The following is a 24,186-nucleotide window of genomic DNA, read 5'->3' on the forward strand; positions in this document are numbered from 1 at the left end:
ATATAAGACTGTACTTTTTTGTGAAGAATCAACAACAAGTGGGACACAATCATGAAGTGGAACAAAATTTATTGGATATTTCAAACTTTGTTAACAAATAAAAAACTGAAAAATTGGGCTTGCAAAATTATTCAGCCCCTTTACTTTCAGTGCAGCAAACTCTCTCCATAAGTTTAGTGAGGATCTCTGAATGATCCAATGTTGACCTAAATGACTAATGATGATAAATAGAATCCACCTGTGTGTAATCAAGTCTCCGTATAAATGCACCTGCACTGTGATAGTCTCAGAGGTCCATTTAAAGCGCAAAGAGCATCATGAAGAACAAGGAACACACCAGGCAGGTCCGAGATACTGTTATGGAGAAGTTTAAAGCCGGATTTGGATACAAAAAGATTTCCCAAGCTTTAAACATCCCAAGGAGCACTGTGCAAGCGATAATATTGAAATGGAAGGAGTATCAGACCACTGCAAATCTACGAAGACCTGGCCGTCCCTCTAAACTTTCAGCTCATACAAGGAGAAGACTGATCAGAGATGCAGCCAAGAGGCCCATGATCACTCTGGATGAACTGCAGAGATCTACAGCTGAGGTGGGAGACTCTGTCCATAGGACAACAATCAGTCATATACTGCACAAATCTGGGCTTTATGGAAGAGTGGCAAGAAGAAAGCCATTTCTTAAAGATATCCATAAAAAGTGTCGTTTAAAGTTTGCCACAAGCCACCTGGGAGACACACCAAACATGTGGAAGAAGGTGCTCTGGTCAGATGAAACCAAAATCAAACTTTTTGGCAACAATGCAAAACGTTATGTTTGGTGTAAAAGCAACACAGCTCATCACCCTGAACACACCATCCCCACTGTCAAACATGGTGGTGGCAGCATCATGGTTTGGGCCTGCTTTTCTTCAGAAGGGACAGGGAAGATGGTTAAAATTGATGGGAAGATGGATGGAGCCAAATACAGGACCATTCTGGAAGAAAACCTGATGGAGTCTGCAAAAGACCTGAGACTGGGACGGAGATTTGTCTTCCAACAAGACAATGATCCAAAACATAAAGCAAAATCTACAATGGAATGGCTCACAAATAAACATATCCAGGTGTTAGAATGGCCAAGTCAAAGTCCAGACCTGAATCCAATCGAGTATCTGTGGAAAGAACTGAAAACTGCTGTTCACAAACGCTCTCCATCCAACCTCACTGAGCTTGAGCTGTTTTGCAAGGAGGAATGGGCAAAAATTTCAGTCTCTCGATGTGCAAAACTGATAGAGACATACCCCAAGCGATTTACAGCTGTAATCGCAGCAAAAGGTGGCACTACAAAGTATTAACTTAAGGGGGCTGAATAATTTTGCATGCCCAATTTTTCAGTTTTTTATTTGTTAAAAAAGTTTGAAATATCCAATAAATTTCATTCCACTTCATGATTGTGTCCCACTTGTTGTTGATTCTTCACAAAAAATTACAGTTTTATATCTTCATGTTTGAAGCCTAAAATGTGGCAAAAGGTTGAAAAGTTCAAGGGGGCCGAATACTTTCGCAAGGCACTGTATGTGCTGTCTTCTTAACAGAGAGCCGTGATTGCTTAGTGAGGTCTGCTCAGTGTGCTCATGTGCTGCTCATGCTGTCTTGATGTTTCACACTGATCCAATACAGTAGCTATGAAGTATATTGGACAGTGGGGGGGAAACCTAGCAGATGAAAGCATGGATGTCTGTGCAGCCCTAACCAATTAGAAGGGGGTGTGCCCCAAGGCATGCTGGGTACCTGTATTTATATCTGAAGAGCACATGGGCTCGGGGTCCAGTCTACCGCGAGAGGGAGGTCCAGGTGAGGAGGGGGCTGCTGCCTCTTCCCAGCAAAGGTTGCCATGTGGCCTCAGATGTTTGACCTGAGGGCCTGAAACATTGAAGTCGCAACTTAAGGTCCTTATGAGAGCTGACTGAGGGAGAATGTCCACAAATCTTGCCTGGTACTACTGAGGAAGACTGCCACGTGCGCATCAGGAGCCTTGTGAGTTCCGGCCCCCCACAGGGAATCTTTGGTACTTGTGCTGTTAGATCCCCCTCTGGGTGCTAGAAGTCAGCTACTGGGCGCAAGCTAAAGGAGACACTGGCTAGTGTCTTGAAGAGGCAAGGTTCACTGAGTTCCTTCTACTACAAAAGGGACTTGTTCTTCCAATACAGGCGTTGTATGGTCCTGCAGATGATCTGCTATACAGTTCCATTGAGAGAGTTGTCCTCACCTGTAAATAGTTAATTTGGAGTATCCTACTAAATTCCTTTTCCTATCCAAGTTCCCCAAATAAAATACAAAACAAATCCCCTAGACTGGTAATTGAAGATAACGAGCGGAAGAGTGTGTGCACCTGGCTGTATGAAAATATCCTGCATCTGGCTGTGGAGCAATCAGTGGGAGGCCCGGGCAAACCAATATTCAAGCGACTCCTGTGTGGGTACCTCTACATAAAAATAAAGAAAATATATATTTCCCCACTAACTTTGCATCAACCAGCCTTTTCCTTCATGGAAGAGTTAGATGTCCTAAAGTTAGACCACAAGTTCCAAGTGATTTGTTTTAGGTCTGTGACAGGTTACAGACTGGCATCTAGCAGAAACAATGCAAGGTTGGTGAATACAGTAACTGTTCTTTTTTTTGGCTTTCATCACAGTTGTTGTTTTGATCATTGGCGTGTTAGGTGCATCATTTTTGATGCTTTAAAATTTTCAGCAGCATAACAATACCAGTAAAATAGAAGTGTGGCACTAAATGTTAGTGATCCCGGAAGGAGCTCAGTAAATCGCACACCCAGTGCGTTTCGACTGCAGTGTTGGAAACGTGCAAGGAATGCGGGTTTTCTGCACCATGCTCTGATGTGAACGCGCCCTTAGAGGTCCCACGCTGACTTCTGTGAAATTACAGCAGTTGATCGCAGTGCTCCCGGTAAGTATCCAAATACAACAAACCAAGAAATCTACACTCATTGCCGAATCCAAGGACTTTTAGTAGAGACCTCACACACTTTGAAGATTATTGCTCGGGCGAGGGCACTTTATCGCGACCTCTGTCCAAGGTGTATGGTTTGCTGATGCTTCCATCGGAGCGTAGCCATTTACCCTGTCTAGGGAAATGGGAGGGGGATCTGAATTGCACATTCACGCAGAAGCAGGAACAATGCATATATACACTTTCACTGAAAACACGCTCTTGTACGAAGATTCAGGAGACTAATTATAGGATTCTTACAAGAAATTATTGCGTCCCCTATCTACTGAACAAATTCTATCCGAATACCACAGATCGTTGCTGCAGATGCCAGGGGGAACCAGGAAAACTACTGCACATTTTTTGGTCTTGCCCGAAGTTGTGTCTTTTTGGGAGCAGTTCAAGACCTAGCTCAAGAGTTCACCGACTATGTGATTCCCAATGATCCGACTGTCTTCTTGTTGCATGTATCCAATATCCCATTAAAAAAATACAGAAAATTGGTCTTATACCAGATTCTGAATGCGGCCAAATCTTGTATACCAGTGTACTAGAAAAAGCAATCTTCCCCGACCATTAGCGACTGTATCCGTAAAATTTAAAAAATTAACAAAATGGAAGACCTGGTCCTATCACCACAACATATTAGGGAAAAATATGATAAGACTTGGAGTTTATGGAATCTTTTCATCTTTTCTCATAGAGGACAAAACCTGTTATGCCCTGAAACACCCATTGTCTAATACTTGTATATGACCGAGGGTAATTGGGTGTTTGATCACCCCGTACATATGTCCACCATGGTGGTTTTTGCTCCTTAAAATATCTCTAGCTTTTGAATGATATTAAGGCTCCATGTACACGGGACACTGGAAATGGCCGTTTAGGAGCAGTTGGGAGTTTTTTTCAGAAGCCCCTGAACGCAGCTCCATGTTATCTTATCTGTCTATGTACACATGGTCGTTTACAGTCATTTGCAGGCAGTTGCGTTCAGGGATGTTTTTTAGAACGCAATTATTTGCGTTCAAACGTGTGTTTCCCGGCGTTTCAAACGCAAAAACGCGACCGAACGCGTCCGAACGCGACCAAACGCGATGACCCGCGTTGAGGGTTCGCGTTTTTCCATTTTAAAGGGTAATAATTTTTTTGACCTCTAGGAACGGTTCTAAACGCAAACGCCCGCTAAACGCGGGTACAAACGCGACCGAACGGACTTTTCAAACGTCCTAAAAATTCCAGCATTCAAAGGGACTTTTAACAACGTCCCGTGTACATGGAGCCTTAGTGTGATGTTTTATAAGGGGTCCACTGAAGATAGCAGAAAAAAAAAAACATTTCAGGTAAAGATAAATTAATGCTTAACCACTTGCCGACTGCCTAACGCCGATCTACGTCGGCAGTCAGCCCCTCACAGGCAAAGTGACGTAGGGCTACGTCACTAGCTTGTGAGGGTCTAGGGAGCGAGCGCGCGCCCCGGAGGCGCGCTCCCGCTCCCGCGTGGTCACGGACCCCCCCGCACGTGTGACCGGCGGACCCGATGTCCGCCGGTCACTCGGCGATCGGCGGGGGAGAGGGAGAATGTCAGGCAGCTTGTGTAAACAAGCCACCTGTCATTCTCCTTGCTGTTAGGATACTGATCACTCGGATCTAGTATGTAGATCCGTTGATCAGTGTCCATACAGCTCAAGCCCCAGCCAATCACAGTAGAAAGCACGCCCCTAGGGATACACACAGCCCCTCCCTCCCAAATAAAGTTAACCCCTTCACTACCAGTGTCATTTTTACAGTAACAGTGCATATATATAGCACTGATTACTGTAGAAATGTCACTGGTAACCCCAAAAGTGTCAAAAATGTCAGTCAAGGGTCCGATCTGTCCGCCCCAATGTCGCAGTACCGCAAAAAAAATCGCAGATCGCCGCCATTACACGTTAAAAAAAAAACAACAAAAATGACAGAAATCTTTCCCTTTGTTAGTAAACGCGATAACTTTTGCGCAAACCAATCAAAATACGCTTTTTGCGATTTTTTTTACCAAACATAGGTAGCATAAAACAAATTGGCCGAAAAAGTAAAAAAAATTTTGATTTTTAAATTTTTTTTTTGGGGAATTTCATATAAAAAAATGTGAAAAATATTGCTATTTTTGCAAAATTTACGCTCTTTTTTTGTTTATAGCGCGTGATCAAAAAATCGCACAGGTGATCAAATACCACCAAAAGAAAGCTCTGTTTGTGGGAAAAAAAGGACGCCAAATTCGTTTAGGTACAGCGTCGCACGACCGCGCAATTGTCCGTTAAAGTCACGCAGTGCCGAATCGCAAAATACCCCCTGGTCGGAATGGGGGTAAAATCTTCCGGGGCTTAAGTGGTTAAATATAAAACCCAACACTCAGCATCTGTAAAATATGTATGTATTGCAACTGAATATTTTAGAAACTGTAGAAAAACTTAACCAGAAACAAGTGGGAATTCAGAGACTCATTTGTTTCTGGTTAGGATTTTCTGCAGTTTCTATTTGATCATGAGGATGTTGGTACAAGACTTCTCATTAACCACTTCAGGAGCAAAAGATTTTCCCCCTTAATGACTAAGCCATTTATTGCGATTCTGCACTTCATTACTTCAACTGAAAATTGCGCGGTCATTTGACACTGTACCCAAATAAAATTGATGGTCTTTTTTTCCCCACAAATAGAGCTTTCTTTTGGTGGTATTTGATCACCTGTGCGATTTTTATTTTTTGCTCTATAAACAAAAAAATAGCCACAATTCTGAAAAAAAAAAAAAAAAAACAATATTTTTCACTTTCTGCTATATAACATTCCCAATTAAAAAATGTAAAAATCTAATTATTTTATAATTTTAGTCCAATTTAGATTCTGCTACATATTTTTGGTAAAAAAAAATCCCAATAAGCATATTTTGATTGGTTTGTGCAAAAGTTATTTTGTCTACAAACGAATGGAAAAATTGATGTCATTTTTATTTATTTATTTTTTACTAGTAATGGCGGCGATCTGTCCACCACAATGTCACAGACCGGCTAAAAATCGCAGATCGCCGCCATTACTAGTAAAAAATAAATAAATAAAAATGACATCAATTTTTCCATTCGTTTGTAGACAAATAACTAAAAATATGCACTGTTACTGTACTAATGACACTGGCAGGGAAGGAGTTAACACCAGGGGCGATCAAAAGGTTAAATTTATGCCTAGGGGGTGTTTTCTAAATTGGGGGGGGGGGATGGGCTTATGGAATCAACACAGGGACCTGTGTTCCTAAATAGGTGGAACACAGGAATTCTGTGTTGATTGCTGACAGAACAACAGTCTGCTGTGCTTACAACAGCAGACCGCCATTCTGTCTACATGGGGAGCAATCGCTGGTGCCTGACGGCAATCGCGGCCGCCAGCCCGGCAGATCAGCTTTCCCACTAGCGAATGGGGGCAGGCATATCTGGCGGCCCACGCGCGCCCCCACAATCGCCCCTGCATACGGGTACGTCATTTTTGCGGGAGCCTGCCGACCTGCCGCCGTATATCTGTGGCGGCTGGTTGGCAAGTGGTTAAAGTGTTACTAAACCCAGGCCTCTGCATTCAGTATATCTGGTCTTCCACAGTACACAGAACGTGGAAATGCAATTATTTCTCATCAGCAGTATATAGCAGTCTTGTGACTTCTATCAGTGTCTGGTTAACGCTTGTAGGAGGCATTTCTTATTCTACTTTGGCTGTCCTATGAGGCTGCATGTCCTTTGACCCTCTGTCTGGATAGTGCTGATTGGCCTTGTCATAGTTGCCTACATTTAAAAAAAATTTCCAGGGACACTTTGCAGCACAGCTATCAATTACCACACCCACGTCCCTGAAGCTCTGCCCACTCTGCATAATTAATCTCGCCCATTAATCAGATTATAGGGTCTACTCAATATAGAGAGAATTACAGGAAATTACCCACTTAAGCCCCGGAAGATTTTACCCCCATTCCGACCAGGGGGTATTTTGCGATTCGGCACTGCGTGATTTTAACGGACAATTGCGCGGTCGTGCGACGCTGTACCTAAACGAATTTGGCGTCCTTTTTTTCCCACAAACAGAGCTTTCTTTTGGTGGTATTTGATCACCTGTGCGATTTTTTGATCATGCGCTATAAACAAAAAAAGAGCGTCAATTTTGCAAAAATAGCAATATTTTTCACATTTTTTTATATGAAATTCCCCCCAAAAAAATTGTAAAAATCAAAATTTTTTAACATTTTCGGCCAATTTGTTTTATGCTACCTATGTTTGGTAAAAAAAATCGCAAAAAGCGTATTTTGATTGGTTTGCGCAAAAGTTATCGCGTTTATTAACAAAGGGAAAGATTTTTGTCATTTTTGGTGTTTTTTTTTTAACGCATAATGGCGGCGATCTGTGATTTTTTTTTCGGTACTGCGACATTGCGGCGGACAGATCGGACCCTTACATTTACATTTTTCTGTTTAATGATTAGTAGTGCCCTATCTTTTTATGTTTTTCTTTTTTGTGTCCACAAGGTTTAGTAGTGTGTCTATGGGAATGTTTGGCAGTCATGTTGGAACAGGAAGGGGCCATCCCCAAACTGTTCCCACAAAGTTGGGAGTATGAAATTGTCCAAAATGTTTTGGTATGCTGACGCCTTAAGAGTTCCCTTCACTGGAACTAAGAGGTCAAGCCAAAACTCCTGAAAAACAACCCCACACCATAATCTCACCTCCACCAAATTATTTGGATCTGTGCACAAACCAAGGTCCATAAAGACATGGATGAGCGAGTTTGGGGTGAAGGAACTTGACTGGCCTGCACAGAGTCCTGACCTTAACCTGATAGAACACCTTTGGGATGAATTACAGTGGAAACTGCGAGCCAGGCCTTTTTGTCCACATCATTGCCTGACCTCACAAATGCGCTTCTGGAAGAATGCTCAAACATTCCCATAGACACACTCCTAAACCTTGTGGACAGCCTTCCCAAAAGAGTTGAAGCTTTTATAGCAGCAAAGGGTGGGCCAACTTAATATTGAACCCTACGGACTAAGACTGAGATACCATTAAAATGAATGTGCATGTAAAAGCAGGTGTCCCAATACTTTTGGTAATATAGTGTATGTGTGGCCACAGCTTCCAGCCCGGGGTCCGGTGCGTTTCTGTTCACTGGTTCAGGAGCGATTTAGGTCTGTATTTTTGCCTGACTTCGCACCTGAACCGGACTCAGACACGCAGAGGACCCTTTTGGAAACCGTACCATGGCTGTCCCAAACATGTGTGAACTGGCTCCATTGAGAGCCAGTCACACGCGCATGTCATGCATATTCGATGGGGTGATAACCGCATCCAATTCGCACATAGGTGAATCCAGCCCTCATAGTATGACAATAGTGATCAGATTATCTACTGTTGGGATTCTGCTATAGGATTATTGTACATGCCTTTAGTATTAACCTGGCATGTTAAGGGTTATGCAACTCTGAGAAGTGGTTACAGTGGCATATACATGGAAAGTACAAATGACTAACTTGGCAACGCCATGGAGTTTTATGTATATTATGTGCTATCACTACTGGTTAAACTGGTACAAGTATTGCTGTGTTTACTAAATAATCAGGTTAACAGCTTATGCTTGATACGCATTAAGAGATCATCTGTTTTTTTTTTGCATGCTAATCTAATATCGAAAATAAGGAGGTTGCTAAATTTACAAAAATTCTCATATGACAAAATAAAAATCGGAAACGATGTAATTAAATTGTATTGTATTTGTATTGTTTTTTTCAGATGAAAACTGCACTGATTAAATGAAAATTGTACGATCTGGTATCGTACGAGAAAAATGTTCATGTTTGTTCCTTCAGATAATATCGGATAATCTGTCATGATCGGCTCTCGAAAGCTATCTACTAATGATCAGATTACCATATAATCGCTTTGAAAGCGTTATTTGTCGTACTATTTTCTAAATGTGGGTAGGGGCCTTTGGTGACATCCAAACAGCGTTGGCTTCAGCCCATTATCATCATCTAGTAAAGGGCTGGGGGCATGTCAACTTAAAGCTCAAAGCGTCTGATACATGATTTATATTTATATAACATATAATTCTGGGAAATAATGCACAGGGGACATCCTTGATGGTTCTAAAATATTCTCACAGGATGAAGATGTGTACATCATATTTCGCACCTTAAAGACAGATTTTTTTTCTTTTACTTTTGGATAGAGTTGGAAATGAACGTCTGGCTTTTATGCTTCATACATACTGTATAATCCAAAGAGAGCGCTGAACAAACATCCAAGACTTCAAGGTTATTCAGTGATGAAAATGGATTCATAGCAGAATAAAGCCAAAGTATTTTCGTGGCCAGACACATTCCCCCTTCATAAGGGATTAAGAATAGCGATGGACGAACATCGGCCGGGGCCGTTCGCGAACGTCAGCCGCGAATTTTAAAAAGTCCACCAACCGCAAGTTCGCGGCGGGCCCCGTTGACTTTAAAGGGAGGCGAATTTTAAAAACCTTTAGTTCATATTTGCAGCCACAAAAGTCGTATTAGCTGTGCACAAATAGTCCCAGCACATGGACAATGTCATAACAGAAGTATTGCAATTGGAAAAGTTGCCCTAAAACTTTATTTTTTTTTTTACAGCATCAACATTTTTTTTTTTTTTCATAAATCAGCCAGAACTGACAGCAGCCGGTAAATACATGTCTAATACATATAGGGTTCAATCAAACATCTGTAAAATGGGACCGCATCCATTCCACAATTTGGCGGAACCTTTACAGACCCATTGATTTTCAATTCCAGTCTGAAAAATTAGGCATTCACAGGATAAAGAAATAAGTGTTGGCCATTCCAGGCCCCAAAAATTAGCCCACATGCGTTTACTTGACAGCTAAGAACGTAGTTTTCTGTGGCTTAAGGTTCATTAGGCATTCACAGGATACAGAAGTAAGTGTCGGCCAGTATTGGCTCCAAAAATTAGCCCACATGGGTTTACCTGACAGCTAAGAATGTAGTATTCTGTGGCTGAAGGTACATTAGGAATTCACAGGATACAGAAGTAAGTGTCGGCCTGTATAGGCCCCAAAAATTAGCCCACATGGGTTTACCTGACAGCTAAGAACGTAGTATTTGGTGGCTGGAGGTACATTACGCATTCACAGGATACAGAAGTATTTGTCGGCCTGTATATGCCCCAAAAATTAGCCCACATAAAGGGGCACTCTGATGGGGACACACTGGATATAAAGGGGCACTCTGACAGGGACACACTGTCAGCCTGTGTCCCCCCCTCATCCAGCATGTGTCCCCTCTCATCCAGTCTGTATTCCCCCGTCATTCAGCCCATGTCACTGCTGTCATGCAACCCGTGTCCCCCGCCGTCATTCAGCCTGTGTCCGTGTCCCCATCAGAGTCCTCCTTTACATCCAGTGTGTCCCTGTCAGAGTCCCTCCTTTACATCCATGTAACCATCAGAGTGCTCCTTTACATCTAATGTGTCCCCGTCAGAGTGCCCCTTTATGTGTCCAGCTCAGAGTTCCCCTTTATTATTCCAGTCAGAGTGCCCCTTTATTATTCCCGTCAGAGTGCCCCTTTAATATTGCGGTCAGAGTTCCCCTTTAATATTGCGGCCAGAGTGCCCCTTTATTATTCCCGTCAGAGTGCCCCTTTAATATTGCGGTCAGAGTGCCCCTTTATTATTCCCGTCAGAGTGCCCCTTTAATATTGCGGTCACAGTTCCCCTTTAATATTGCGGTCGGATTGCCCCTTTATTATTCCCGTCAGAGTGCCTCTTTAATATTGCGGTCAGAGTTCCCCTTTAATATTGCGGTCAGATTGCCCCTTTATTATTCCCATCAGAGTTTCCCTTTATTATTCCCGTCAGAGTGCCCCTTTAATATTGCGGTCAGAGTTCCCCTTTAACCACTTAAGCCCCGGAGGATTTGGCTGCTAAAGGACCAGGGGTTTTTTTGCGATTTTTTACTGCGTGACTTTAACGGACAATTGCGCGGTCGTGCGACGCTGTACCTAAACAAATTTGATGTCCTTTTTTTCCCACAAACAGAGCTTTCTTTTGGTGGTATTTGATCACCTGTGCGATTTTTTGATCACGCGCTATAAACAAAAAAAGAGCGTAAATTTTGCAAAAATAACAATATTTTTCACAATTTTTTATATGAAATTCCCCCCAAAAAAAAGTAAAAATCAAAATTTTTTAACATTTTTCGGCCAATTTGTTTTATGCTACCTATGTTTGGTAAAAAAAATCGCAAAAAGCGTATTTTGATTGGTTTGCGCAAAAGTTATCGCGTTTATTAACAAAGGGAAAGATTTTTGTCATTTTTGGTGTTTTTTTTTTAACGCATAATGGCGGCGATCTGTGATTTTTTTTTCGGTACTGCGACATTGCGGCGGACAGATCGGACCCTTGACTGACATTTTTGACACTTTTGGGGGTACCAGTGACATTACTGCAGTAATCAGTGCTATACATATGCACTGTTACTGCAAAAATGACACTGGCAGGGAAGGGGTTAACTTTATTGGACAGGGAGGGGTTAAGTGTGTCCTAGGGGCGTGATTCTAACTGTGTAGGGACATTCCTATTGCTGTAAAAGCAAAGATCAACCGTTCTACATAGTAGAACGGACAGATCTTCACTTTTACACAGGGAGAACTGACAGGCAGCTTGTTTACACAAGCCGCTCTGTCTTTCTCCCTTCACAGGAGCGATCGCAGTGTGACTGGCGGACATCGAGTCCGCCGGTCACACGCACTGACTTGTCTGTGAACGAGCCGCGGCGGGCGCGCGCCTCGGCGGGCGCGCGCCCGCCCGCGATAGGCTCGCAAGTCAGTGACAGGCGAGTGACGTACCGATATGTCACTCTGCCTGGCCGGGGCTGACCGCCGCAGTATATAGTCGTGCGGCGGTCGGCAACCGGTTAATATTGTGGTCAGAGTACCCCTTTATTATTCCCGTCAGAGTGCCCCTTTAATATTGCGGTCAGAGTCAATATTAAAGGGGAACTCTGGCTTTAATATTGTGGTCAGAGTTCCCCTTTAATATTGCAGTCAGAGTTCCCCTTTAATATTGCGTTCAGAGTGCCCCTTTAATATTGCGGTAAGAGTGCCCCTTTATTATTCCCGTCACAGCTGCAGCAACGCTCAGTTACCACACCTGTCACAATGCTGCACAGTGCACAATAATACTACTAATCCACTATAATATGCTTTCTACAAAGTATTACCCCCTCCCCCCTATATAGTGCACTGCACACCAATACCAAAAAAATTGCAGCCCTTTAAATGACTTTTGTGGACATTAAAAGAACGATTTGTGTCACTGCAAAAGCCGATTTCTAACTGCCCCTAAAGCACAGACTGGATACCTGTCCCTATACTGAAGAGAGACTGGATCTATACCGAAATACCAGCCCTGAAAAGGACTTTTGTGGACATTAACAGAGCGATTTGTGCGACTGCTGCCAATCTCTAACTGCCCCTAAAGCACAGACTGGATACCTGTCCCTAACCTGAAGAGATACTAGTAGACCTATTTCGAAATACCAGCCCTTAAAGGACTTTTGTGGATCTTCACAGAGCTATTTGTGTCTGGCAATCTCTCCCTCATGAGCTCAGGCAACCTCTCCCTACGCTGACAAAATGCGGAATGTGAAATTGCCGACAGCTCAGGTCTATTTATAGGGTAGGGGGCATGTCCATGTGCTAAAATGTTTCAATTGGCTGTCCCGTTCCACCTGACGGCTGTGTCATGGGTCAAAGTTCTTCTGAATGAAAAAGAAAATGGCGGCGCGGACATATTCGCAAACATCGGCAAAAGTCTGACATTTTTTGCAAATTTGTGAACAAGCAAAATTCGCCGCAAACCGACCGCCGGGTGAACTGCAAGGCCATCTCCAATTAAGAATGTTGACTGTGTTTAAGTAGACTCAGGTGAGCAAATACCAAATAAATCTGTTATTTGCTGCCTGGAACGGTTTCAGAAGGGCAGGTTATGCCAGTGTTAGTGCCGGTTCACACTAGGTCGCTCCGACTTAGGGGGCGACCTGTGAAGTCGCATGCAGCGGGACTTCGGCGTGACTTGCACGGACTTCATAAAATTAATGTCAATGCAAGTCGCCTCCAGGTCACCCCGTAGTAGTACAGGACCCTTTTTCTAAGTCGGAGCGACTTGAGTCGCTCCTATTAGAACCGGTCCTGCACTACTCAATGGACCGCGACGGTGTACGACTTGCCAGGCTGACCAAGTCGCCTAACAGGTCGTATTAGTATGAACCGGCACTAAGTGAGTGCAGTAAGACCTTCTTTACATGGTAAGTTACAGTATATCACAAAAGTGAGTACACCCCTCATATTTTTGTAAATATTTTATTATATCTTTTCATGTGACAACACTGAAGAAATGACACTTTGCTACAAGGGGTGTACTCACTTTTGTTGCCAGCGGTTTAGATATTAATGGCTGTGTGTTGAGTTATTTTGAGGGGGCAGCAAATTTACACTGTTATACAAGCTGTACACTAACTACTTTACATTGTAGCAAGGTGTCATTTCTTCAGTGTTGTCCCATGAAAAGATATAATCAAATATTTACAAAAACGTGAGGGGTGTACTCACTTTTGTGAGATACTGTATCTGCATTGTGCAGATTCCAGTGGAAGACTCTTTTCAGTGGAATGACCCAGTCATGCAAATAGCAGTGGTGGTCTGCCTATATAAATTATTGACAGGCTGACAGTGGCTGCCACACTGCGCGTTTACCTGAGGATGCCCGAGCCTGGATGCAGTCAGTCATCCGCAGGTAAAAACAGAAAAGAGAAACAGAGAGAGAAAGTTCCACTGTCTGGGTGTAATATTTATTAAAATCTACAACCCCAATTACAAAAGGGTTGGGGCGCTGTGCAAGCTGCTCATTCCAACCGCACTAATGCACCATCAGAGATGCCCGCTTTTGAACTGAGCGCTAATAACAAGCCAGGAGGTCCCTCTCCTCTTTAGTCCAGAGGACGCGCCATCCATAGGCGTGTGCACAGGGTGGGCTGGGTGTAACTGGGCACACCCTAATCCCCCCGTGGGGTGCCGATTCCCCCTGCTTTCTGTCACCCCCCGCAGTGCTGCCAGCTTCCCTCATCTCAGGAGCAGGGAAGGGACTAGTAAATATTTCATTACTGGCCTTTCTTTTCTGAATGAACACAGTGAGTGATCTGTACCAATCGCTCTTGTTTTCATTCTTAACTGAAGCATCGTAAACTATGTTTACTGCAGGCTGCACAGAAGGGGACTGGGGAATCTTTGTCCTCAGTTTTTCTCTGTCTCAAAAGTTAGGCATCAGAGGTCTGTTTAGACTCTTGATATTTCACCAAAGCCCCATAACAGGGTTCCTAAAAAAAAAAATTGTAAAAAAATATTATTGTACAAATAATTAAAAAATGATAAAAATAGAAAACTACTGACACGTCCATTGCGCTACTCACACCAGTCTTTGCTTTACTGACAACGTCCACTGCTCTGCTGATATTCATGTATGTGTTTGTGCCCTGGGGTGCACACCCTAATGCAACAGGCTGCACATACCAATGGCGGCATCCATGGTTGCTAAATATATTGTCAAATTCTGATTCGTCTGACCACAGAACAGTTTTCCACTTTGCAACAGACCATTTTAAATGAGCTTTGGCCCAGAGAAGATGGCGGCGTTTCTCAATCATGTCCTGTTTTATTGCAAATAAAATATGGTTTATGAGATTTGCAAATCGTTGAATTCTGATTTTACGTAGATTTTAAACAGTGCCCCAACTTTTTTGCAATTGGGGTTGTAAAATGAAAAATAAAATGTATTGCACTCACATATTAAAAGGGGATATAGGCATAGCTGTAAACTCACCAGCAGATTGCAGCCTTCAGGGTAGGCAGTGGTGTAGTGGCGATCTCCTCTGTATGAATGGAATGTCAGACTATGGGAACCAGAAAGAGCCAGCAGAAGGAGAAACTTTGGGTATAACCCAGGTAGTGGCAGCTGTGGACCGCACAAAAGTGACTTGGGGCCAGCTCAGTGGCTGGGATGAAGTCATATGCAATGTGAATGGGCGGGCAACGCATTTTGGGGAGCCCCTTTCTCAAGCCCCCTTCTTAAGCTCTTTTTCCCTCTTTTTCTTTTCTGTTTTCATTTCAGTAATCCGCAAGTAAACACGTGGTGAGAGGCTGCATGCGAATAGTGGTGGCCACTGTTAGCCTGTCATTAGTTTATATAGGCTGACCTACAGCTGCTATTCACAAGACCCGGTCATCCCACCATCAAGAATCGGAAATACGTAGAATGCAGATAACCAGCCATGTGAGGAAGGCCTAATTCTAACCCTGCCCCACTCTAATAATAATGTGTATTCATTGGAAACATTTCCTATCACTTCCTGTTTTGACAAGAAGTGAATTCCCCAAACGGGCAAAATACAGGTTCACTGTACAGCTAAAGAATCCTATATGACAATAACATACCAAATTCAGTTGTTATAGGATGCACAGGCCTCATAAAGTAATAAAAACCTTCCATTACCTACCCTAACTGCCTCATGCATTCCTCTTCCCAGACACTGCCTGAGTAAGAGGATTTCAGCAACAGAGACAGTGCTGTCAATCCAGAAAGCAGTGAGAAAAAGATTTGGGCAGATGCAGATTGCGAAGCTATAGGTCTGAGAATCAGAAGTGACCAGTGGCGGCTGGTGAAGTTTTAAGATGGTGGGGCGCAAGACCCCGCCCTTCCATTTTGACCCCTCCCATTTCTCAGAAGCCACACCCCTTATAGACTCCACCCATTTTGTCCCCTGTATTTTGCTTGCGTGAACAAATTCTCCCAATATATCACATATTAAGGGGTCCATCAGTACTAGTATATCCCATAATAGGGAACAGGGGCCCTATTATGGGATATACTGTGAGAGACATCCTATTATGGGATACATGGACTGAGAGTGGCACAAACCCCACAGTACAGACCCCCTAGCACAAACCCCTCAAGCACAAACCCCCTAGCACAAACCCCACAGTACAGGCCCCCTAGCACAAATCCCACAGTACAGACCCCCTAGCACCAATCCCACAGTACACACCCCCTAGCACAAACCCCACAGTACAGGCCCCCTAGCACAAACCCCACAGTACAGGCCCCCTAACACTAATCCAACAGTACAAGCCCCCTAGCACAAATCCCACAGTACAGGCCCCCTAGCACAAACCCCACAGTACAGGCCCCCTAGCACAAACCCCACAGTACAGGCCCCCTAGCACTAATCCAACAGTACAGGCCCCCTAGCACAAACCCCACAGTACAGACCCCCTAGCACAAATCCCACAGTACAGGCCCCCTAGCACAAACCCCACAGTACAGGCCCCCTAGCACAAACCCCACAGTACAGGCCCCCTTTCAATGCAGTGACCAGCGTACATGCCCCCTTTCAATGTAGTGACCAGTATACATGCCCACTTTCAATGTAGTGACCAGTATACATGCCCCCTTTCCATGTAGTGACCAGTATACATGCCCCCTTTCAATGCAGTGACCAGTATACATGCCCCCTTTCAATGAAGTAACCAGTATACATGCCCCCTTTCAATGTAGTGACCAGTATACATGGCCCCTTTCAATGCAGTGACCAGTATACATGTCCCCTTTCAATGTAGTGACCAGTATACATGCCCCCTTTCAATGCAGTGACCAGTATACATGCCCCCTTTCAATGTAGTGACCAGTATACATGCCCCCCTTTCAATGCAGAGACCAGTATACATGCCCCCTTTCAATGCAGTGACCAGCATACATGCCCCCTTTCAATGTAGTGACCAGCATACATGCCCTTTCAACGTAGTGACCTGTATACATGCCTCCAATGCAGAGATCAGCATGCGTGCCCCCAATGTAGGCCACTGGCAACCTGTATCCCTAACAATGCTGCAGCAATGGACTGAGTCACAAGGAGCGCACCACATATATAGGGTTGATTATACACTGAATCTGCTGAATTGAAACTCAATAGATAAATCTGAAGAATAGTCCAGAATTTAAAATCACTGTACAGATGCTAAGCTGTAAAATGGAACAGATGACCACCATGTAGAAAGCAATTGTAAAGGGTCAAAGCAGTAATTACATGAAGTGGCAGGTAAGCGGCAGTGAGTATTGCTACATGAGATAATGTGATATCATCTGTAGACAACAGCATCATTCATAGAAAAGACAATAGATAATCATCCAAGATGTTAGCAGCAAAGAGTAGCAGGCAGACAGTGCGGAGCAGTGGGAGCAGAGGCAGCAGGCAAGCGGTGTAAGAATTCCAGTATAGGCCAAACTCAACACTCCATAGATGATCCCAGCAATCCAATTATAAAAAAGTGGATCCCTGTACTACTAGCCTCAGCCTGGAGTGGAGGACTGACAGGACAGGAGGACCACGAGGACTCACTTACCGGTGGTGATGTCTTCTCCTCTTCCAGCAGATGACCTCCGCTCCTCGAGCTGCGGCCTGGTGAGGTGACTGGTCCGGTCGTCTGGATCAGATGCTGGTGGTCTCCTCTCCGGTGCCGCCGTCACTCCCGTCCGGTGTCCACCCGACTCCATCGTCTGTCCGGGTCCGGTCCACTGCTGAGAATGACGCACGCGAGTGACGTCAGCGGCGCTCAGCGGGGTCAGCGTCGGATGTCCTGGATGCTGTGATTGGTCCAGGCTGGAGGCTGGACCAATCACAGCCAGGAATCCACGAAGTGGGGGTTTCCAAGCGATGTGCCTTGCGCCCAGGTTATGCCCCCACGCCCCCCAGAAGGCAGCCAATCGGCGCCTCTTCTGGGTGGTAACCCCACCCCCCGCCTCCACATCGTCCGGCGGCGGCGGCGAACGCAGTTTTTTTTTTCAAACTTTATTGCTCGTTTTGTAATTTTTTTTTTCTTTTTTGTAGGGGGGTGGCGCCCTGGCGCCCCCTATGCACCGGCCGCCACTGGAAGTGACAATGCTGAGAGTCATACCCCCTGCAACATTTTCCATCCTACTGTAGTGTATGCAGGCACAACCTTCACGGGAGTGGCAACTCTGCTTTTAATTCAGGCACAGAGCAGCATTGTTGCCACACCATCACAGACAGCTACATTAGGTAGACTTCACTGGCAGGATGAACAGGTATTTCTGGAACTATGCAGGGGAGCTAAAAGAAAACTAGAAGTGCTTAAAATGAAAGTGGTATTAACCACTTCAGCTCCGGAAGGTTTTACCCCCCTTAATAACCAGGCCATTTTTTGCGATTCGGCGCTGCATTTGTTTAACTAACGATTGCGCTGTTGTGCGACGCTATACCCAAATACAATTGATGTTCTTTTTTTCCCCACAAATAGAGCTTTCTTTTGGTGGTATTTGATCACCTCTGCGGTTTTTAGATTTTGCGCTATAAACAAAAAAAAAGCGTAAATTTTGAAAAAAACACAATGTTTTTTCCTCTCTGCTATAAAACATTCCCAATAAATTTTTTTTTCTAAAAAATCACATTTTTGATCAGTTTAGGGCAATTTGTATTCTGCTACATATTTTTGGTAAAAAAAATCCCAAAAAGCATATTTTAATTGGTTTGTGCAAAAGTTATAGCGTTTAAAAGTTTAGCGTTTTAAACTAGGGAAAATAATTTTTGGACTTTTTATTTATTTATTTTTATTAGTAATGGTGGCGATCAGCGATTTTTAGCAGGACTGCTACATTGCGGAGGACAGATTGGTCCCCTAACTGACATTTTTGACACTTTTTGGGGACCAGTGACATTAATACAGTAATACGTGCTAAATAATATGCACTGTTACTGTATAAATAACACTGGCAGGAAAGGGGTTAACACTGGGGGTGGTCAAGGGGTTAAGTGTGGTCCTAAAGGTGCATGCTAACTGTGGGGGGGCTCTGTGACAAGCACACAGAGAACGGTGTTTCAGCTTTGCTGAAACACACAATCTCTCTGTGCCTGTGTGACAGAAGAGCCGCCTGCTTTGTTTACATAGGCAGGCGGCTCTTCTGTCAGTTTCCCAGAAGATCGTGGGGGTGATTGAGACTGGTGCTCCCGCGGTCTGACTCCCGCATCGGCGAGACCTCGTGCATATAATCACGTACATGTATGTGATATTGTGATTATGCGCAGTTGAGCCACCCTGCCACAGTAAATCTGTATGGGGCAGTCGGCAAGTGGTTAAAGGATAAGTTCACCTTTAGTAACGTTACATGCCTCATTCCTGCGCAAGTGACGAGAACGAGAGAACGTCATATGACACCCCCCCCGAGGGATGAGAGTTTCCCACCAGCATCATTCTACAATACGCCCGACGGAAACTGGTAATGAACTACCAGGGCGCTGTTTTGCATCTGGAAGTAGTGTTAGGGTGCCATTCACAATGCACTGCAACACACAAATACATTTACATACTGGTGTTAGTGTGCCCTAAGGGCTGATCTTGACTGGGATTTTTTTCTTTCTCAGTTTGTTGCCATAGCACTGTAGGAGAAAAATATGTCATAAAGGAATTAGGAAACATCTGCCACTAAAGGGGAAGTTGTCTGAAAAAGAAGGATCGCTATAAATAACACACATCAGGGCAAGGCTAATACTTCTGTTAAATCTCTTTCATTGCTGAGAAACTATTGTAGATCTTCTCACTCTGAGGGCCTTTCTAATGTCACAGAAACAAATTAGTTGAATGAAAAAAAAAAACACATGAAAAAAGCTGGGTCGGCTGATATCCATGAAAGCTACTATTTCTACGTTGATGACACCCAATTCGAACTCTCTACCCCTCAGTTCACTCCATCAGTCTACTCTCACATCACTAGTTTACGGACATATTTATCAGCCTGGATGTTACACCACTTCCTCAAACTCAATCTATCTAAAAATGAGCTCATAAAATTACCTCCCCCACGTGCCTCTTCCCACGACTTCTCTGTCAAGATCAATGGCGGAACTACCAACCTGTCCATGCCAGGGTGCTCATGTAATCCTGAACTCTAAAATCTCCTTTTGACTCCACATCCAATCCCTGTCCAAATCCTGCCGCCTCAACCTCCGCAACATCTCCAAAATATGCCCCTTCCTAACCAACGCCACAAAGCTCCTAATTCACTCCCTGGTCATCTCTTGCCTCGACTACTGCAACTCCCTCTTCATTGCATTAAGTTTACAAAAGCTATCCCTGCTTCATCATCATGGATGCTGCTGCCAGATCCACCCACTTTACCAACCGTTCAGTGTCTGCTACTCCTCTCTGCAAATCCATCCACTGGCTTCCGCTCACCCACCTAATTAAATTCATAGTACTAACTACTTACAAAGCCATCCACAATTCTGCCCCCAGCTACATCACTAACCTAGTCTCTAAAAAACAACCAAATTGTTCTCTTTGTTCCTTCTAGGACCTCCTGCTCTCTGGCTCCCCTGTTACCTCCTCCCATGCTCCCCTCCAGGACCTCTCCCAAGCCTCTTCTTTCCTCTGGAACTCCCTACCTCAATCAGTCTGACTATCTCCTACTCTTCCCACTTTTAGGTGATCTCGGAAAACCCTTCTCTTTAAAGAAGCTGTAGGGGAAACCCCAAAACTCATGGGTTCCAGAAACATTTTGACTGTTGAAGCCAGATTGAAAAATATATTTATTTTACAAACATGTAGGTAGAAAGACATGTTTGGAGAGCAATTCAGTCACATTACATTTTGTTGGTTTAAAAAGAATTGCTCTATCTGGCTAAGGACTTGTAATACAATTTATATGTTTTACAAAAGATGGGACCTCTCTATCTAAAGTTTCTTTGAAGTCACATCTTGATTGAAATGCGGAATAGTTGTTCACATAGACTTGTCACTTCCAGTAGTTTGGCTCCTTGGAGGAACAGGTCTTCAAAAGCCTAGATAGCAATCTATACAGCTGGAGGTGTAAATGGCTTTTGAACACAACAGCTGTTATACAATATGACTTCTAACAACATATACATCCAATATAACCAGAGATGTATAGTAACTAAGTAGAACTACTTCACTACTGTAATTAAGTACCGAAAGGCGGTATCTGTACTTTCCTGGAGTATAATTTTTTTCTCCTACTTCCACTTTTACTTCACTACATTTTTTCGATGATTTCAATACTTCTACTCCAATATTTTTTTTTTGTGCTGCATAGTTACTCGTTACTTTTATAAAAATTACCACTGCCAGAACAGTAGATGGCAGGTTTCATGAAGCTCAAAACATGTGTATTATCAGCGCATACGAAAATAAATGCTACTGTATGTATAAATAAAAGCTGCATTTGAAATAATAAAAAAAACAGTATGATGTTCAAACTTTTAACTTCTTTCTTTAATAACTACATAACACATTACTTGTACTTTTACTTTCAGTACTTGAGTAGCAATTTTTTTTTCAAAACTACTGGTACTTTTACTTTCAGTACTTGAGTAGCAAAATATTTTAAAAAACTACTTGCAATACTTAAGTACAAAAAATGTTGAATACTTTAGTACTTCTACTCAAGTCACTTTTTGATCGAGCACTTCCACTTCTACTCAAGTCAATTTTTGATCGAGCACTTGTACTTTTACTCAAGTATGGGTTTTGAGTACTTTATACAACTCTGAATATAACTGCTTAATTATAAAAACATGTTTGATCATCATAAATAAATGTTTGATAAATAAAATGGCTGTTCCCTTTTTCACCTCAAAGCCTATCCTGCCTCCACCTAACAAGTCATTTGTTTTCTCCATCAACTCATCCCCAACAATTATTACCTTTTTTATCACCTGACCCTCCCTTTTAGATTGTAAGCTCTAACGAGCAGAGCTCTCTGATTCCTCCTGTATTGAATTGTATTGTGGCTGTACTGTCTGCCCTCATGTTGTAAAGCGCTGCACAAACTGTTGGCACTATATACAGTAAATCTTGTGTAATAATAGTAATAATAAAAACATATGTATTTAATTAATGGTCTGATTTCATGTAAACTGTACAGAGTGACTGGGACTTTGCTCAATAGGTAAAGTTCAGGAGGCCCAAGGAATGATGGATTGGTCTCAAACCATATTATCTGTAGCAATTTCTCATTTCTACTAGCTACAGATAAAGGGACTTGTGGCTGATCGATCAGCAATGATCAAACCCTCAGGAGTTCTCCATTTTATCAGTCACATTCGCCTAACTGCTGGACAATCATTTGAGTACTGTACATGGCTTATGAGCAGTGTGAATTTAGATCTAATAATGAAGGAAATGAAATCAGATGAAGTCAGACTGGACCTTGATAATTATTTGGTCAATATTTTTGAGAAAAAGGGTATACATTGAACAAGTTTTACATTAGTATGAAGAAATAAGAAGTACCCTACAGTACATCCGGAAAGTATTCTCAGTGCTTCACTTTTCCCACATTTTGTTATGTTACAGCCTTATTCCAAAATCCATTATATTAATTATTTTCCTCAAAATTCTACAAACAATACCCCAGAATGACAACCTGAGATAACTTTATTTGAAATCTTTGCAAATTTATTAGAAATAAAAATTGAAACAATCACATGTACATAGGTATTTGCAGCCTTTGCCATGACACTCAAAATTGAGCTGAGGTGCATCCAGTTTCAACTGATGCTATTTGAGATGTCTCTACAACTTGATTGGAGTCCATCTGTGGTAAACTCAGTTGATTGGACATGACTTGGAAAGGCACACACCTCTCTATATAAGGTCCCACAATTAACAGTGCATGTCAGAGCACAAACCAAGCCATGAAGTCCAGGGAATTGTCTTTAGACCTCTGAGACAGGATAGTATAGGGCACAGATCTGGAGAATGATACAGAAAAACTTCTGCAGCATTAAAGGTCCCAATGAGTACAATTGTCTCCATCATCCGTAAATGCAAGAAGTTTGTAACCATCAGGACTCTTCCTAGAACGGGCTGCCTGGCCAAACTGATCAATCAGGGGAGAAGGGCCTTAGTCAGGGAGGTGACCAAGAACCCGATGGTCACTCTGACAGAGCTCCAGCGTTTCTCTGTGGTGAGAGGAGAACCTCCCAGAAGAACAACTATCTCTGCAGCACTCCACCAATCAGGCAGGTATGGTAGAGTGGCCAGACGGAAGCTATTCCTCAGGAAAAGGCACATGTCGGCCCACCTGGAGTTTGCCAAAAGGCACCTAAAGGACTTTCAGACCATGAGAAACAGAATTCTCTGGTCTGATGAAACGAAAAATTGAACTCTTTGGCCTGAATTGCAAGCTTCATGCATGGAGGAAACCAGGCACCACTCATCACCTGGCCAAAACCCATCCCTTCAGTGAGGCATGGTGGTGGCAGCATCATGCCGTGGGGATGTTTTTCAATGGCAGGAACTGGGAGAATAGTCAGGATCGAGGGAAAGATGAATGCAGTAATGTACAGAGACATCCTTGATGAAAACCTCCTCCAGAGCACTCTGGACTTCAGACTGGGGCGAAGGTTCATCTTCCAACAGGACAACGACCCTAAGCACACAGCAAGTTAACAAAGGAGTTGCTGCAGTACAACTCTGTGAATGTCCTTGAGTGACCCAGCCAGAGTCCAGACTTGAACCCGATTGAACATCTCAGGAGAGATCTGAAAATGACTGTGCACCGACGCTCTCCATTCAACCTCATACAGCTTGAGAGATCTTGCAAAGAAGAATGGGAGAAACTGCCCAAAAATTGTTGTGCCAAGCTTTGTAGCATCATACTCAAAAAGGCTGTAATTAGTGCCAAAGGTGCTTCAACAAAGTATTGAGCAAAGGCTGTGAATACTTACGTACATGTGATTTTTTTCTTTTTTAATAAATTTGCAAAGATTTCAAACAAACTTCTTTCACATTGTCATTATGGGGTATTGTTTGTAGAATTTTGAGGAAAATAATGAATTTAATCAGTTTTGGAATAAGGCTGTAACATAACAAAATGAGGAAAAAATAAAATGCTGTGAATACTTTCCGTACATACAAACTAGACCTAATTAGACCAAAATTAGGAGGATATTCATTGCAGAGTAAACAAAAGCTCAACTAGAATCATATCCTACACTAACATGTAATGGACATGATATCAAGAACTCCTTGTCTATAATAAGACCCTGTAAAATGAAGTA

Source organism: Pelophylax lessonae (genome assembly GCF_965119305.1).
Source record: "Pelophylax lessonae genome assembly, chromosome: 10".
In the NCBI taxonomy this organism is placed as follows: domain Eukaryota; kingdom Metazoa; phylum Chordata; class Amphibia; order Anura; family Ranidae; genus Pelophylax; species Pelophylax lessonae.